This window comes from Aethalodelphis obliquidens, unplaced genomic scaffold, assembly GCF_003676395.1.
Source record: "Aethalodelphis obliquidens isolate GAN/ISIS:26980383/991018 unplaced genomic scaffold, ASM367639v1 scaffold2, whole genome shotgun sequence".
NCBI classification, from domain to species: Eukaryota; Metazoa; Chordata; class Mammalia; order Artiodactyla; family Delphinidae; genus Aethalodelphis; species Aethalodelphis obliquidens.
In genome coordinates this window covers 9,591,335-9,608,558 of record NW_020837946.1, presented here as the reverse complement: position 1 = coordinate 9,608,558, position 17,224 = coordinate 9,591,335, and the positions used below count along the sequence as shown (strand labels likewise).

Sequence of the window (17,224 nt, the reverse complement as noted above, 5' to 3'; positions counted from 1 at the left end):
GCATATGCTGGTGACTTGGATTCAAAAACTCAAGTATCAACTTTCTCCCAACAATTATCCTTTAAAATGAGAACTCTGAGAAGGAAATTAAACGTGAGTCTAGCCCCAAATGATTACCGCTGAAGTCAGTTAAAATCTGTTGTATAGGCCAGAAGCATCCCCGGGTAGTTCAAAAGAGGATGAGGGGAAGCAGAGACGTCCAAGGATAACAGGGTTGAAATGCCAAGTGCAACAAGGGCCACAGGAAGGTGGCTCTCGATGGGGGCAACAGATGCCACTTTTATGGTCTGTGTACCATGTCACCTTTTATTTACGAAGCACTTTACAAAATGCTTGCACATATAGGATCCCATGTTAAATTCCATTAGGATTTTCTCCAGCACCTCTACAGGCCTCTACTCCCAAGGTCTCCCATGCGCCACGGCCCTGTGATATGGACATTTCATGTTTCCCAATATCGGACAGGGATACTGAGGCTCTAGGGAATTAAGTGATGTCATTTCAGTAAATGCCAGAGTCAGAGCTTGACTCCTGAACTGCCCCGTGTCCACTGGCCTCCACCGGGCCACAAAGCCTCCCACTTCATCAGAATGGTCTCTACAGACGCAGAAGCCCACACTGACATCGCCTGGACCGAGTACAGACACCATGTGCTCTCTTCAAGCACACAGATATGTGGTGCAGCCTTGAATTCTCTCTCCAGCTAGACGACAATAAAAATAAGGCTGCATAGGCTTCTCAACAATCTAAACAAAACTAAAATGCTGGTACCTTTGGAAGCACTACAGAATTGTAAAACTTCAACCCTTACTAAAATTAAGTCATCCCAAGAGCCTCAATATCCCCATGCAAAAATTCCAGCGAGGAAAATGTCATGTCACAGGACATGATGAATGGAAGATCCTTTCCACCAGGAAACAGCAGTGGAACTGATGTCTCATGAGCATCTGGTGAATTTCAGCCAAGCTAAATGGAAGGCGGTATTTTTGATTAATTTGCAAAATGAATTGTTCTTGTGATAGAAATGGAAGAATAATATTATACTAATCTAAATAAGGAAGTTGCTAAAATAAATTCGAATGTATTATTTATTTTAGCAACTTGAAATAGCCCTCAGGCAAAAGTCAAATTAGGGTGCTGCGTCTGATTTTAGGCATCGCAATAGGATATCTTTTTTTTTTATCCCCCAAATCTTCCATGTGTGGAGAAATCCTTAAAATAGAAGATCAGACTTTGGTTTAAAAATCAATGAAAACAATTCAAGCTAAAAGAAGGGTGACCAGATTCCAGTACAAGTTCGCACAGTCTGTGACCCTGGCCTGTGGAGCAGCCCTTCCTTAACCTAATCCAAGTCCTAACTAACCCCACGCATCTTCCATTCCAGACCCCTACAAAACTTCTGCAGCAGACTGTCCTTTCATCACTTCAGCAGGTGCTTTCATGACATATAACCCATTCCTTTAATATGTTAGTGTCCACTAACCATTAATGCCTCTTGCATCAATGTTTAATTTTCTTGATTTTTAGGACTTTGTTCAATTCTCTGCTACTGACACCACTTGATGGCGATTATCTGATACACTTTGCTTGCCAGCACTGAAACATATACTAAAACAAACTGAGACCAGATAATAACGAAGAAAAGAATAGAGGTAAAATGTAACGAAGAAAGCATATAAAGAAATGGAAAAGGTTAATAGGAAAGACAAACCAAAAACACACCAGCGAATCTGGGAAAACACTTATTGAATTATAATGCGGAGATAGAAGGAAGGGAGAAAAGTGAAATGTTTTAACTTTCTCTACAGCTATAGACCTAAACACACGTGCATGATTATTTTGAGAAAATATAAATAATATTGTATAAGCTGCTGTGGGTATTTCTGTTCATGTGCTTCGTATTCCCCAGTCTCCTGCCAAAGCGTTGTGACCGTGTGAAAACAAGATGTGTAAATGACAGCTCTGATGTCCTGCATAATAATGACCTTTGAATTCTGAACAGCTCTGGACCTGTCCACATTTGCCAGGGCCTCTGCTGACTCCTGGAAGATGATCACACTAGCATCCTCTGCACCCCTCCCTCCACACTGGAGCCCTAAATGTCCCTGCACATAACACACAGTCACCTCTGTCTGAGGCTAAGACACAGCTCAAATCTTCTGCCCAGAACCGTGTGGAAACCAACCACGGGCATAGAGAAGACTGTCGATTGCATGCGCAGCGATGACGCCAAGGGGACTGCAGTAAACTTGTTCTGCTTCTCCATACAGAGCAGCTGTTGTATTCCAGGGAGAGCTCTCTCATTCCCTTCCAAGCCAGTTTCTCCATCCTCTATTGACTTGGAAATAGCCTGTTTGTAACTGCACAATTATCACTGATCTAGAAATTCTCCTCCAGTGTGAACTTGGAAGGGACACATGCTTGTGCCTCAATTAAATGCTGATCTTAGCCTCCAAAAGCCCATATGTGAAAGGAAGTTGAGCACAGAATGAGTTCCCCATTGCTGATGAGTAAAAGACACACAGGTTTGGGCCAGGTTTCTTGGGACTATTCTTGGAGTACAAGGAAAAGGCAGTCTGAGGGAAGAAAGCCACACGATGGCTCATGACAGTCTGACAGGTGTTAGGGTAATGCCTGTCCTACCCCTTCCCCATGGAGATGGTGGGCTCCTGGTCAGTTTCCAGTCGAGGCAAGATTAGGGTACAGTCTTCTCTGAATCTGCTTTATCTCACATTCCCTAGAAATAAACCAAGCTTCTAGATGGTTTTCATGCCAATGATAAGCTGGGATTGAGCAGATATGCCAGCACTGACCTGGCCTAGACCAGTATTCAAGGTGGCCCAGGCAAGCAGAATCACTTGCCTCCAATCTAGAGGCAGAACAATCCGGAATCCCCAGGGGCCACTGCTCCTGAACTCGGCCACATGATGTCTGCAATTATTTCTTCTGCTGTAACCAAGACTCTTCCTCTTATAATCTCCTGCACAAAGGGATATAACTGGAATTCGGCTTTGATGGGAAAAATCAAAAATGTATTTCAAAGACGTAAAGCACGTAATACGATTTTTTAAAAAAACTCTATCGACAGCATTAGTTATTAGGAAAATGCAAATCAAAAACACAGTGAGCTACCACTTCACACACACTAGGATGGCAAGGATTAATTTTAAAAAAAACCCCAGAAAATAGCAAGTGTTGGTGAGTATGTGGAAAACTTTAAGCCCTCATGTATCGCTGGTAAGAATGTAAAGGGGCTTGGCCACTGCGGAAAATAGTTTGGCGGTTCCTCCAAAAGTTAAACACAGGATTACCATATGACCCAACAATTCCACTCCTTAGATAAACACCCAAAAGAACTGAAAACAGGTACTCAAACAAATCCCTGTACGTGCGCGTTCACAGCGGCACCAATCACAACAGCCAAAAGCCAGGAGCGTTCCAGATGTCCATGGTAGATGGATAAATAAATTGTGGTATATCCGTACAATGTAATATTATGCAGTCATAAAAAGGAATGAAGTACTGATACATGCTACAACATGGATAAACTGGAAAACATGATGCTCAGTGAAAGAAGCCACAAACAGTCACATGTTGTATGATTCCATTTATATGAAATCTAGAACAGGTAAATCCGTAGAGAGAAAATGCAGATTGCCAGGGAGTGGGGGAAGGAATGGAGAGTGACCGCTTAATGAGAACAGCATTCCTTTCGGGGTGATAAAAATGTTCTGGAACTAGATAAAAGTCCTGGTTGCAAAAACACTGTGAATGTACTAAATGCCACTCAACTGCTCACATTAAAACGGTTAATTTTATATTATATGAATTTCACATCAATTAAATAAAACCTTGTTTTAAAACCTCTGTCAAGCCTGCACCTGACATCACTTGACTCACTTTTCTGAAGCCCTCCACACCTCTCCTGATTCCATCTCCTCCAGGACCTTCACCCATTAATTACACCCCACCTACCTACTCTCACATCTGTCCATTTCTTGCCTTCAGCCTATGCCAGTTCAATGCATCCACCACTCTATAAGCAAAAACTCTTCTTTGGACCCGATTTCCCACTGAGGATACCATCCCACTCTCTCCCCCGCCATTCAATAACAAGCTTGTCAAAAAGGCAAGGCTCCGGGCTTCCCTGGTGGTGCAGTGGTTGAGAGTCCGCCTGCCGATGCGGGGATCGCGGGTTCGTGCCCCGGTCCAGGAAGATCCCACATGCCGCGGAGCGGCTGGGCCCGTGAGCCATGGCCGCTGAGCCTGTGCGTCCGGAGCCTGTGCTCCGCAATGGGAGAGGCCACAACAGTGAGAGGCCCACGTACCGCAAAAAAAAAAAAAAAAAAGGCAAGGCTCGCCGCTTCTCCAAGCTCTTCCTTGCTCCCTGTTACCCAGCCGCCCCACCCCCGACCATCACTGTCCTCCCAACCGCAGGATCCAGGCGTGAATTCTGCAGCCTCTCCTCTCCAGGCAAGCAGGCCAATTTTCAGAAAGACAATTGCTCCATTTCCTTGATCCTCTCTACTATCTGTAAAGCTTGCCACAGTGTTTAACAGGAAGGTTGGTTTCAGCCGCTCTAGAAGATTTCTGTTATTTTAATTAGCCAGCTTTCACTTTATGCTTTTAACAGGATTTTAGGGACTGTTCAATTGGTTTTTGATGTGGCTCTTTGCCAGCTGCTGGCAGAGAAGGAAGAAGAGAGAAGGAGGGAAGAGAAGAGCCTCTGCCTTGGGGACCCGGGGGACAGTGGGCTGCTGATCCCAGGGTGGGCATTGGGGGGAGGGACGTCAAGGAGCAGACGAAGACGGAGAACTCGTCAAACTGGCTCTGAGCCAACTGAACCAGTGTTGTCACAAAGAAGCCATCTGCACGGAGGAGGGACAAAAGTTACAAAGTGCTTTTCAAGGGCAAAGAGAAAAAACAGAATTGTCCCAAACTAAACTGGAGTGTTCAGAAAAATAAGTTAAAAGTGCAGAAAGCAGGGCTTCCCTGGTGGCGCAGTGGTTGAGAGTCCGCCTGCCGATGCAGGGGACACGGGTTCGTGCCCCGGTCCGGGAAGATCCCACATGCCGCGGAGCGGCTGGGCCCGTGAGCCATGGCCGCTGAGCCCGCGCATCCGGAGCCTGTGCTCCGCAACGGGAGAGGCCACAACAGTGAGAGGCCCGCGCACCGCAAAAAAAAAAAAAAAGTGCAGAAAGCAAATAAGGAGGTCCAGAGAAAAAAGTCAGCAGGAAAGCTTGGACCAGACAAGGGTTCTCAAAATGTGGCTTCCAGACCTCAGGAGGAGGGGCCCGAGACCCTATCAGGGGGTTGCCAACTAAAACTTGTCACTCACCATCTGGCACTAGAAGGATGGAGTCACTAACCACTGCCGCCACTGACCTTCAACACACTCTGAGAGGAGTTTGGGATGGAGACCAGGAAGGAGGCACTCGGTGCTCTGGGAAGAACTGGCACAACAAGGCTTCATAGTTAGATATTTTCAGGGGAAGATTCTATGAGCCCAATTTTTCTCTAGAAAAGCACTAAAATCATTAACGGAGACATGTGGTCCTCGTGAGTAGCATCAACCTTCTGCCAAGAAGTGTTCTTGATGGCACGGGTCCCCCTTCACCAAAATCACATATTTACTGACCTCTCCCCTACCTCTTCGGAGCACTTCCTCAGAGCTCTCTGAGAGGCTGTCTCCCAGGCCACAGTCCTCATTTTGCCCCCAGTAAAACTTAACTCACAACTCTCACGTCGTGCATTTTTTTTTCAGTCGACAGAGTTCACAAGGTCAAAACTATCTCATAATAATAGGAAAACACAGTGTGCCTTTTTCACTACTGATACCTCCCCACACGTCAAAGCCATGTCTTTGCAGCAATGAATGATCTCTGAATCTTCAGCATCTTCAGGCATTTTGCAGGGAGGGCGGGGGGAAAAGCCAGTCTCACTTAGAATGTCCTGGATGAGGCAATCAAAATTAAAATTTGATGAAACCTCAACGGTGAATGCACGTCTTTTTTTTAACATTCCCTGTCATGAAATGGAAGGTCTGCAAGCAGCACGCCTGCTGCCCAGCAGCTGCCTCGGGAAACACACTCATGGGATTGTTAGAGCCATGACCTAACTATCTCGTTTTTCATGGAAAACCTTTTATCCTTGAAACAATGACTAACAGACAAAGTATTGTTATTCAGACTTGGCCCTCTGGCAGATATTTCCTCTCCAGTGAACACAGCGAGCCTGTCCCTTTAAGGAAAACAACCAATAGTTTTTGGTATCAGAGATAAAATTTGAACTTTTAAGGAAAAATTAGAATTTTGGAAAACATTTATCTTCCATTATAAGCTTGACAGATTACCAATTCTTAAAGACTCTTCTGATGAGATTGGTGGCGATATCAATCACGGATGTGATTTCTTGTTATTGTATTATGAAATGTGTCAATATTTAGAAGCTCTGTATAACTCCAATATTTTCCAAATGACCAATGTGTGATGTTATAAAAATCACTCATGGTTAGAAGATCCAAACAGCAAGACATACCAATGGATTTTAATGTGACAGACAGCAAGAGCATTAATATGGTCCAGATCCCACATACAATTAACCTCTAAGAATCTGTCACTTGTCTAGTTTTGAAGTATTTTCAAGAAAAATATCCACAGGGTTTCCCTGGTGGCGCAGTGGTTAAGAATCCGCCTGCCAATGGAGGGGACAAAGGTTCGAGCCCTGGTCAGGGAAGATCTCACATGCTGCGGAGCAACTAAGCCTGTGCGCCACAACTACTGAGTCCATGTGCCTAGAGCCCGTGCTCCGCAACAAAAGAAGCCACCGCACTGAGAAGCCCACGCACCGCAATGAAGAGTAGCTCCCGCTCGCCGCAACTAGAGAGAGCCCGCGTGCAGCAACGAAGACCCGATGCAGCCAAAAAAATAAATAAATTTATTTTTTAAAAAAGAAAAATATCCACAATTATCTGAAAAGGCTATTAAAACACTTCTCCTTTTTCCAACTAAACATCTGAGACTGAATTTTCTTCCTATACTTCAACCAAAACAACACATTGCAATAGACTGAATGTAAAAGCAAATGGAAAAATCCAGCTTTTTTCTTCTTTTAGGCCAGATGTTAAAGAGATTTGTAAAAGCAATGCCTCGCTTCTCACTAAATTTTTTTGCTTTGGAAAACGGTTACTTTTCATTAAACAGGTGTTATTTTTGTTAACATGTGATGGGTCTATTAATTAAATGAAATAATAAATATTTTAATTCCTCAGTTTTAACTTAATGCAGTAAATGTCAACAGAAACAGCCCAATAAACAAAAGCTGTTGGGTTCCTCAGTAATTTCTAAGAATGGAAAGGAGTGCCGAGACCAAAAAGTCAGAAAACCACTGGATGAGTTTGGTACATAAAACTACAAACGCTGCATCCAGTGGACAAATCCTCAAGTGAGTCTGTAACTCGGCAGGTAGAAAAATGGGCCAAGATCTAAAGAAAAAGGACAAGGGAGGCCAGTGGGGAGCTATTTTGGGCCAGGAGGGCCAGGAGATTTCAAATAATACCATGTCGAAACCCTTAACACTGCGTGCCATTAAGACACGTTAGTAACATACACCCAGAGCTCTCTGGTGTCTCTGTCTGGTTTGGGAAAAATTATGCTGCACTAACCCCTAACACATGACTTTCACTCCCAACCACCTAACACTCCACAACTGAGAAGGATAAACTGCAGAGCCATTCACCAACCCCACTCACTGATTCTTGAAACGCAAGAGGATGTCGCAGAAGGAATGGGGCAAACACCAGAATCAAACCGAAGCTCTAATTTCCTCGACTTCAGGGAAACAGATGAGTCCATTTATACTTTAAAGCCATACTAAGAACATGGTGGGGAACATTCAAAGGGTTTTTTCCTCCTTAAAATCTGAAAGCAGTACCAAATTGCCGCAAATGGTCACTGGCTAGATATTTAATTAGAGGCTGAGGAAGTTGATAATGTTTCAGAGGAGATTTGGGCATCAGGGGAAGGTCAAGTTCAGTGATTTCCAAAGCCAGTTTTCTGACTTTTGACATCAAGAGAGCAGAGACCCTGGTGGTTTTCCTCGCCCTGTTTTGCTGGGGTGAAGCTCCGTGCCTGACACTTAGAGGTGCTCACAGAACATTGGATGAGGGATGGAAATGGGGAGAAATAAATGACTCTCCAAGATTGTAAGTGGAATGAACTTGTTTTTTGTGAGCAAGTGTGGCTGACAGTTTTCAGATCCCTAAAGAAGAACTTGGTGTGCAGCCCCACCAGACACCAGCGGCAAAGCCGCTTAGCTACGTTATTCCCAGGGGCTTCCACTCAGCTCACTGACTTGTGGACTGAAAACTAGGACAAAAGGATAAGCATCTCAGGGAGAGGAAAGACAAGGAAAGCAAGCTCACCAAGTTCCAAAGAGATGGTGTTCTCCTCTCTGGAATAAAAGTCTAGTCAGAACCTCATTTCTGTATTCTAAAAGCTAGCCATTAAAATCTGAGAATAATAGTTACCTGTCTCCAATACAGAGTTACAGAATGAGTATCTCTCCTCTTTGTAAAGACTGAGAGTGTAAAGAACAGATTGTAAAATCAGGGGCTGCAAAAACAGTCCTGTAACTTTTCTGTCTTCCAACGGGAACTTTATAAGTCCTGGGGATGTAATGTACAGCATGGTGACTATCGTTAACAATACTGTGTTTTATATCTCAAAGTTCTGAGACAGTAGACCTTTAAAGTTCTCATCACAAGAAAAAAAATTCACTATGTGGTGATGGATGGTAACTAAACTTATTATGGTTTCACAATATATACATATATCGGATCATTTTGTTGTATACCTGAAACTAATGCAATCTTATGTCAATGACATCTCTGTAAACCTGGAGGTGGGGGGTTGTAATCTAAAAGAACAGGTTTGGGGCTACTTGTAAAAGGCTGCCTGCCACACCTGTAGGGATTTTCTCTTTCCCTGCATTCCTCATCTCAACTATATCGGGATTTTCTCAAACTTTGCTCTAGAATAAGAGTCCCAGAGAGCTTACTCCCCTATTGTATTTTATGCCAAAGAAAACCATGGGACCCAGGTTGCTGAATCTTCTAAGTCTCTTTGGAAGGTCTTGAGTGACCTCTAATGTCTTGGTTGATTTCCATGGCATTTCACAAGGTTAGCAGCATCTCATCCCAGCCTCCACCCCCAGACCCACTGGTCCAGATCTGCACTTTTAACAAGATTCCCACATGTGCACATTAAACTTGGAGAAGTGCTGAACCAACAGGTCACGAGGTCAAATCATCTTAACCCGATGATGCCTGATTCTTCCCTGCGGTAAACGGTAAAACTTTACGTGAAGATGCTAAACAGCCACCAAGACTCACACTGAAATGCTGAAGGTCCCGCTAGAGGCCACACTGCCCAGCAGGGGGAGCCCTGGAGCAAAAGTCCAGAAATCTCCCTTCATTCTCCTCCTGCCTCTACTATGAATTAGCTGTTGGGCTTTGGACACATAGCTTAAATCTCCCTTAGACCTCGGTTTCCTGGTGTTTAAAACAAAATAGGTGAAGAGGCCCCTAAAATCACCCTCCACTCTAAATGTTATGACCCTAGAAACGTCACCAGTGATATAATCCTCACCCTAACATATTTGGAATGCCACCAGCCAATAATGCCTCTACAAATGTCTGTCAGCATGGGGAGATACATTTCAACCTTCTGGGAAATGCTGATGCCAAACAGAAACTTGACAAGACATCTATCTTTTGGGACATAATTCACAATTTCTTTTAATAATTTATAATAAGTGACTCAAAATGTTGTCATATTTTTGTGGCAGGCAAAGATACGATCATCCTTCGGTCTGTAACATAAAAGGCAGCAATGGCTCTTTAATTACATTAGCACCAAGAATTATAATTTAGACACAAGTCCATGAAATTCTAGACGAGCTGATCCTTGACCACTGAAATAGCAACAACTGGGCTGAACTTTTTTTTTTTTTCCTGTTTGCCCATTTCCAAGTTTTAGATAATTTTTCTTTTTATTTTTTAACATCTTTATTGGAGCATAATTGCTTTACAATGATGTGTTAGTTTCTGCTGTATAACAAAGTGAATCAGCTATATGTATACATATATCCCCATATCTCCTCCCTCTTGCGTCTCCCTCCCACCCTCCCTATCCCACCCCTCTAGGTGGTCACAAAGCACCGAGCTGATCTCCCTGTGCTATGTGGCTGCTTCCCACTAGCTATCTACCTTACGTTTGGTAGTGTATATGTGTCCATGCTACTCTTTCACTTCGTCCCAGCTTACCCTTTCCCCTCCCCGTGTCCTCAAGTCCATTCTCTACGTCTGTGCCTTTATTCCTGTCCTGCCGCTAGTGAACTTACTTTTATGATCTCTGTATTTAGTCTGTTTCTAATGTTTATTATTCTATTTTTGTTATCCATAAAAGTATTTTCTCTCTCAAAGGCCCACAAAGTGGTTTCTGCAAGTATAATCTGTGGGAGAAATCACCCATCTTTTATTAGCAAATACATGTATCTCAAGACACCTTCATTTTGGCATTCAGCCTCTATACTCCGGCTCAGATGCTTTTAATGAGCGTTGTCCATAAGCTATTTGTTCAGTCAAGAGAAGGGTCCCCCCTTCCCTTAGAAGAATAAATTAGTCTTTTTTTCTGTCACGTCACTAACCACTGGCTCATCAAGTATTTTCCCATCCACTAGTGTGCTACTCTGACCCTCTCTTGCTGTGTTTTGTTCCCTACTTAAAGGAGAAATTCCTCTCCAGTGCCGGCAGAACCATGGGGGACCTAACCCCACTATATACCAAACAGAACTTTTAAAAGCAACTCCACACTCTGTCAGCTGCTATTTTAGTGCTCAAAAGGATACAGTGAATGCCTTTCCTCTGATGCTTTGATGGGCTTTCTCATCTATGCTGTCACCCCATTTCTTTCTCACAACCCTACCAGGTCTCGGGCCCTTTTCAAGGTCTCATGAGGGCCTTTTTATTCACGCTGATGATGGTAGAAGAATTAGCTCTCAGAGAATTGATGGACGAAAGAATATGACATCTATTTCTGCCCCCCGGCACGTTGCTACTTCCTAACCTAAAGAGGAGTTCGCCAATGGTTTCAAACCAAGAAAAGAATGGCATCAAAGATTCCATTTGTTCAAATTATTCTGACCTATTTCTTTTTTAAATGATAGGGAAAGGATTGGCAATACTGCTTAAAATGCGCCTAAGGGGTTCCAGCAACAGTCTGGATCACACAATCTGTGAGAAGGCCTTAGATCAGAAAATATAATCTGATTCATGAGTTTATAAAACAAATACACCACGTCCTTTTCATGTTCCCATATTTACCAAACATATAACCCAAATTACATATCTAACTGAAAACCTAGAGAACTGGTTTCCCATCACATCTTTGTTCTTTTATTTATTCTGTTTGTTTAGTTCATAGGCAGTTTTTGAGCATCTCCCATGCAGAAAGCACCTTGCTAGTTGTTAGAATGGATACCAAGGGGACCAGATGTGACTCCTAATGTCAAGGAACTCACCATCTGAGACGTCCCTGGGAAACTCCCAATGATCCCACGTCTGAGCTGGATGTTTCTCTGGGCTCCCAGAACACACCTACAAGACTCTCCCAAAGCACACATTCCCACTGCTCTAATCCATGATTTACTGTCCAGCTCCCAGCTCCTGAACCTCCCAGCTCCTTCCCAAAGGGCATGTCTTATATGAGCAAACGTGCATCCCCCAGAGCCTAGGGCAGTACCAGGCCCACGACAAGCAGTGACTCTGCCTGGGAAGTGGCACGTGAACTAAAGTGAACACAAATAATAATGCGTGTATGAAATAGAAGCATAAACCAAATGTCATGTGTCTCATAAGAAAAATAAAATGTACAGGGCTTGAGAGGAGGGAGTTTGCACTGGGGAATGAGGGACAGCTTCCAGAAGCAAAAAGATTTTGAGCTGAGCCTGAAATATATTTGGGCAGGTGGAAGGGCAGGGGGCAGAGGGCAGCTGAGCATTCCAGATGGAGGAAACAGCATGAGCAAAACCAGGGAGATGCGAGAGAGGAATCAAGATGGGGAGGGCGGGACGTGCAGGGGTTGAGAGAGGGGCCGAGGCTGGAAGGTGACCAGGCGCCCAACTCACGGCTGGCTCGTTGCTCTGCTCTGTGAGTCAGAGCTGAAGTAACCAAACCTCAGAAACGGGAATTCACTGGGAGCCCTGCCAAAGGGGCAAAAGCTTTTGAAAAAGGGAAAAAGATGGACAGGCACGCTGATAGGAGACAGACAGGCTCCTGGAAGGATAGTGGCCCTTACCTAGACCACATGGGGTGTGGAGCAAGGACAGCAGGTGTTATCAAGCAATAGATAAAGCAACCGGTTCAGGCCAATGACTTATTTCTAAACCCAACCTAACCGGAAACACTCATCTGTAGGAAGACCAGGACTTCCTAGGGCTTGAGCCTTTGCCTTCCAAGAGGAGGGAGGGAGGTCACAGAAGGTCAGGAATCTCCAGAAGCCAACACTCCAGCGCTCTGCTCACGCACGGGCCCACACCTCAAGACAGAACTAAGCCACCAGCTCTAGGAGGGATTAAGAATGGCTCCTTGCCGTGAGGCCGGCTCAGTTCTTTCTCAAAACAAAGTCTGAGTAGTCAGCTCTAGTTTCCCGTCTAAACAGCCTAAGGATGATGGATTCAGAAGGCAAGCACTAGACAGGTTTCTAAGGAATCTTCTAAGAATGGAGGCCTGACCCCATTCACCTATCAATATAGACCAGGGCCAACGAATAGGAAAGCTTTGTGATATGGACTGAACCATTATATCACTTAACAGCATTTATCTTTTTGACTGGCTTCGCGTGACCTTGAAATTATTAACAATGAAATCTTGGAATAAAAATATGGTGCATATTTGCTTTAGGGAATCAGCAAGAACAGGAAGACGGTAAGCACGGCTCTTGAGACCTCTATTTCCAGAATTATGATCCACTGTCAACTTTTGCATCAGAATTGCCTGGCTGCCCAACAAAAGGCATCATGATCTGAGTGGTGGGCCTGGAATAGGACTTTTGTCAAGGGCCTCAGGTAAATCTTAGGCAAAGTAAAATTTAAAACCAATCCTTTAACTTTGTTGGGCAAAAGGTGCAATTGGGTAGAAAGGGAGCAATAATGAATCAGAGAAAAAAAGTGGAGAGAATCTTGTGATGGTTAATTTTATGTGTCAACTTGGATGGGCCACGGTGTCTAAATAACTGATCAAACATTATTCTGGATGTTTCTGTGAGGGCATGTTTGGATGAGATTTACATTTAAACCGGTGGATTTAGAGTAAAGCAGATTGCCCTCCACAATAAGGGTGGGCCTCGTCCAATCAGTTGAGGTCTGAATGGAACAAAAGGCTGACCTCCCCCAGCAAGAGGAATTCTGCCTTCAGACTTCTCCTGCAACATCAGCTCTTCCTGGTTCACCAGCAGACTGTCTCTGTACTAGAACTGCAACTCTTTCCTGAGTCTCCAGCCCAGCAGCCTCCCTCATCAGATTTTGGATTCCCCAAGACGCCATAATGGTAGAGCCACAATGAACCAATTCCTCAAAATAAATCTCCTTAATTGATTGATTTATATATATATGTGTGTGTGTGTGTGTGTGTGTGTGTGTGCGCATGTACATATATATAATAAACATTAAAATTACATACATAAATTTTAAATCTATATATATACATAGATATCATATATATACATAGAGAGGGAGAGATAGAGATATATCCTCTTGGTTCTATTTCTCTGGAGAACCCTGATTAATACACATCTCATGCTCTTGAGAGACAGGGTCATGGAACCCAAATGGATCTAAAGAAGGCTGAAGGCCCACACCAGCAAAGAGCCCTGACAGTCACCTATAAGGTAATTAAGGAATCATTAAAATAGGCAGCAGCCAACCTTGGTGACAAAGTTCAAGAAGAAGTAGTGGTCAACAGTCAAATTTTTTTTCATAAAGAGAAGATAAGAATCAACCCTTGTAACAAAAGCAGTTTTCAAATACTACAGTGTTACAGTAAACTTTTTTTTTTTTTTTTTTTTTTGCGGTATGCGGGCCTCTCACTGTTGTGGCCCCTCCCGTTGTGGAGCACAGGCTCCGGACGCGCAGGCTCAGCAGCCATGGCTCACAGGCCCAGCCGCTCCGCGGCGTGTGGGATCTTCCCGGACTGGGGCACCAACCCGTGTCCCCTGCATCGGCAGGCGGACTCTCAACCACTGCGCCACCAGGGAAGCCCTATAGTAAACATTTTAAAAGACCTTCCCAGGTTGGTGGGATATCTAAGAACAGCAAGCAAAAGCTTTATCACAAACCACCCATCACTCAAAACTGTGAAATATCCTCCAGCCAAAGCACATCTAACAAAAGAGAAATGAGTCCCATTACAAAATGAGAGTAGTGTGGAAGTAACAGAATTGCTTTTATCTTGATGAATGATCTAACAAAAAGATATAAAAATGATGAGAAACAATAAAATTAGACCACCAAATACAGTTCTTTTCGTTTGGTACGACAGATTCTTGCATTAGGTGGAAGGCTGGGCTACGTAACTCCTAATTTTGAGAAACAGTAAAAAGAAACTTGAGAACAACAATCTTTTATTGCTAGCAACAGCGTAAGCTGCTACAACAGCCAAAACAACAATCACAGAAAACCACGGGACTCGAGTGGACACAGAAGAGATGCCCTGCCTTCCCATTCCCACTGCTGCCGTGGCTCTTCAACCCCCCAGCGTCTTTTGGGGAACAGTGAGACTGGCCTCCAGAAGTTTCTCATCAAGATAACAGTGTGGTAGGTCTGTAAATGGACATGGTAATTCCGGCCTGATCATCTGCTTAGAGTCACCAGGGGTTATTATCATGTCTCAGACAGGATGACTGGCCACAGTTTCCTTAAATTCACTGAAGGTAAATGCAGGCTTTGACAGAATCAACAACAGCAGAGTTCTATACTTTAGAAGCACCTGGTGTGGAACTGGGAGGTAGGGGCAGGGGGCAGAGGGGTTATCTCGGGAAGGGGCACTCGGGAGCTGGTACCCATAACGGAGCTGTGCTGATATTAGCATGGATTCCAAGGCTTTTGAGTCATTTTCTCACAAAAAAACAAAGCACTCTGGCAATGTTTGCCAAGTTACATGCCAGGTGCTTAATACTGCTACTGCCTTTGCAACGAGTCCATTCTAAGCCACCAGGCAGAGCCTCTTAGCTAGAGCTTTCACACAGATGAGACTCCCGGGCAGGCTGCACGCCACCAACATGCATGTGTTAAGATAACAGGGTGACTGCTTTTCAGATGAAAAGTTTCCCCGGAAGCGTCATCCATTAGAAGAGAAAGTGCACAAGGAGTGTCAACCACTGTGTCAGCCCAAGGTTCTAAAGACAGCCCTCGGTCCCTCGTTGAAGACGTTTCTCTGTCACCAATATGATCTTTTCAGGGGCTAATGGGGCCGCAGAATTGTTCCCTGGGAATATTAAGAATGAATTTGGGCAAGACCCGTGTGCCTCCGCGTTGCAGCCTCACTTGGAGGCTCTGACCTCTTCCACCTCGAGCAGTTGCATTCCTCAGCCTCTCACGTTCACCTCTTCTAGAACCTCCTTATCAGATAAGCTCCCCACTCCTTCCATCTGACATAGCTTGAATCTCCTCATCAGATAAGTTCCCCACTGCTTCCACGTTTCTGTACCCCTCCCTAGCCTTGATGGTCATAGAAGAACACTCAATACCCTTTACTTTGTTTATTTTTGCATAGAAGGAGTTGATAAATAAAGCTTCCCCTCAGGACAGAAACGAGGCAAGCCCAAGTTGGCCGAGACAGAAGAAAACGGGACCTACAGGGCAGGCTCGGCTTGTGAAAGAAATCTCACGCTTCACCTCCTGGCTTCGCGCCAGTCACTCTCCCTTCCCCCAGGGATCTGGCTGTGGCTTTGGTTTACCCTCGTGCCCCTTTTCAAAGATTTATCAGAAATTATTATCCCTGCTACCTTCTTGGGTTCCTAACCACATTCTGCCTCCTACAGGGGACATCTTACGAGAAAATGGTACATTTAAGCCCCTGCAATGTTACATCTAAGACACAGGTTTCCCAAGACAACATGAGCAGTACTCGAAAGTGTCTTCAACGGCCCTTTAGTCCATTAGCCCCAGACCTCTCACGTCTAAGTTCACACCACTGTTACTGCACGTGCTGACATTACCACAAGGAGGTGTCACCAAAGAAAATTTACCTGTGCTACCCTTCACATTGGTCTAAAATAAGCCATGCTCTTTGGGGATTTGGGGAACCCACTTTCATGTAGCATGAACCTCAATATAAATCTGTGTAGAACTGGGGAGAGGGGAATGGAGAAAAAGATGCAGGAGTTGGACGTAGCAAGTGGTGAGACAGATGGGAGTCCCTTAATGGAACAGGGCCCCTGGTAAGGTGCAGAGTCTCCCCGTCTCACCCTGGTCGGGTGGAGCCTGGACTCCACCTGCCGAAATTGTTCTAAGGGAGCCCTATAGTGATGGAGACTAGCTTCCGGGATGGCTGGTCCTTTCCTGGTCTGACGCTTGGTCCCCGTCACTTGGGACATGTCCTCAGCCCCTGTCCCCTGCCCACGTGACCTCAGCTGCTAAAAAGAAGAGGGGACGGGGCTCAGGTCTTCCAGAGTTGATGGCGCTGGTCCATGAAGGCCAAACACAGTGAGTCAGCCTTCTAGCCCCTACCTCCTCCCCGTTCCTCCTCTTACTTTTCCTTTACTTCTGTAACTCTGCTGTCGGCCCTGGAGACGTGCAAAGTCTAAGGAGGGAATTGGGTCACAAATGGGAAGGAGATGACTCTGTCTTAGCTTTTCTTTCTTCTGCTTCTCAATTCTGCTACCAGATATGATAATACTTCTCACAAAATCCTTACGTGATACCAAAATGAGGAGGTCCAGCACTGCACAACTTTTTTAGTACTTCATTTAAAAATTATATGGAAATTTATATATCTGTATGTTGCATACAAATAATTAAAACCAGAAATTCGGGGAGACTTTCAGCAAATGCACTTGCTCTCTCCTCCTTCCTCCTTTATATATATATATACACACATACACACACACATATGTATATGTATATGTGTGTGTGTATATGTGTGTGTGTAGGTGTGTGTATATGTGTG

The 17,224-nt window shown here is 44.5% G+C and overlaps 1 protein-coding gene across 1 annotated transcript in view; it reads right to left on the bottom strand.

Moving 5' to 3' along the window:
- Positions 1-17,224, bottom strand: part of DNER (delta/notch like EGF repeat containing) — a 321,811-nt gene that overhangs the window by 137,724 nt on the left and 166,863 nt on the right. The gene's annotated exons all lie outside the window — the stretch shown is intronic.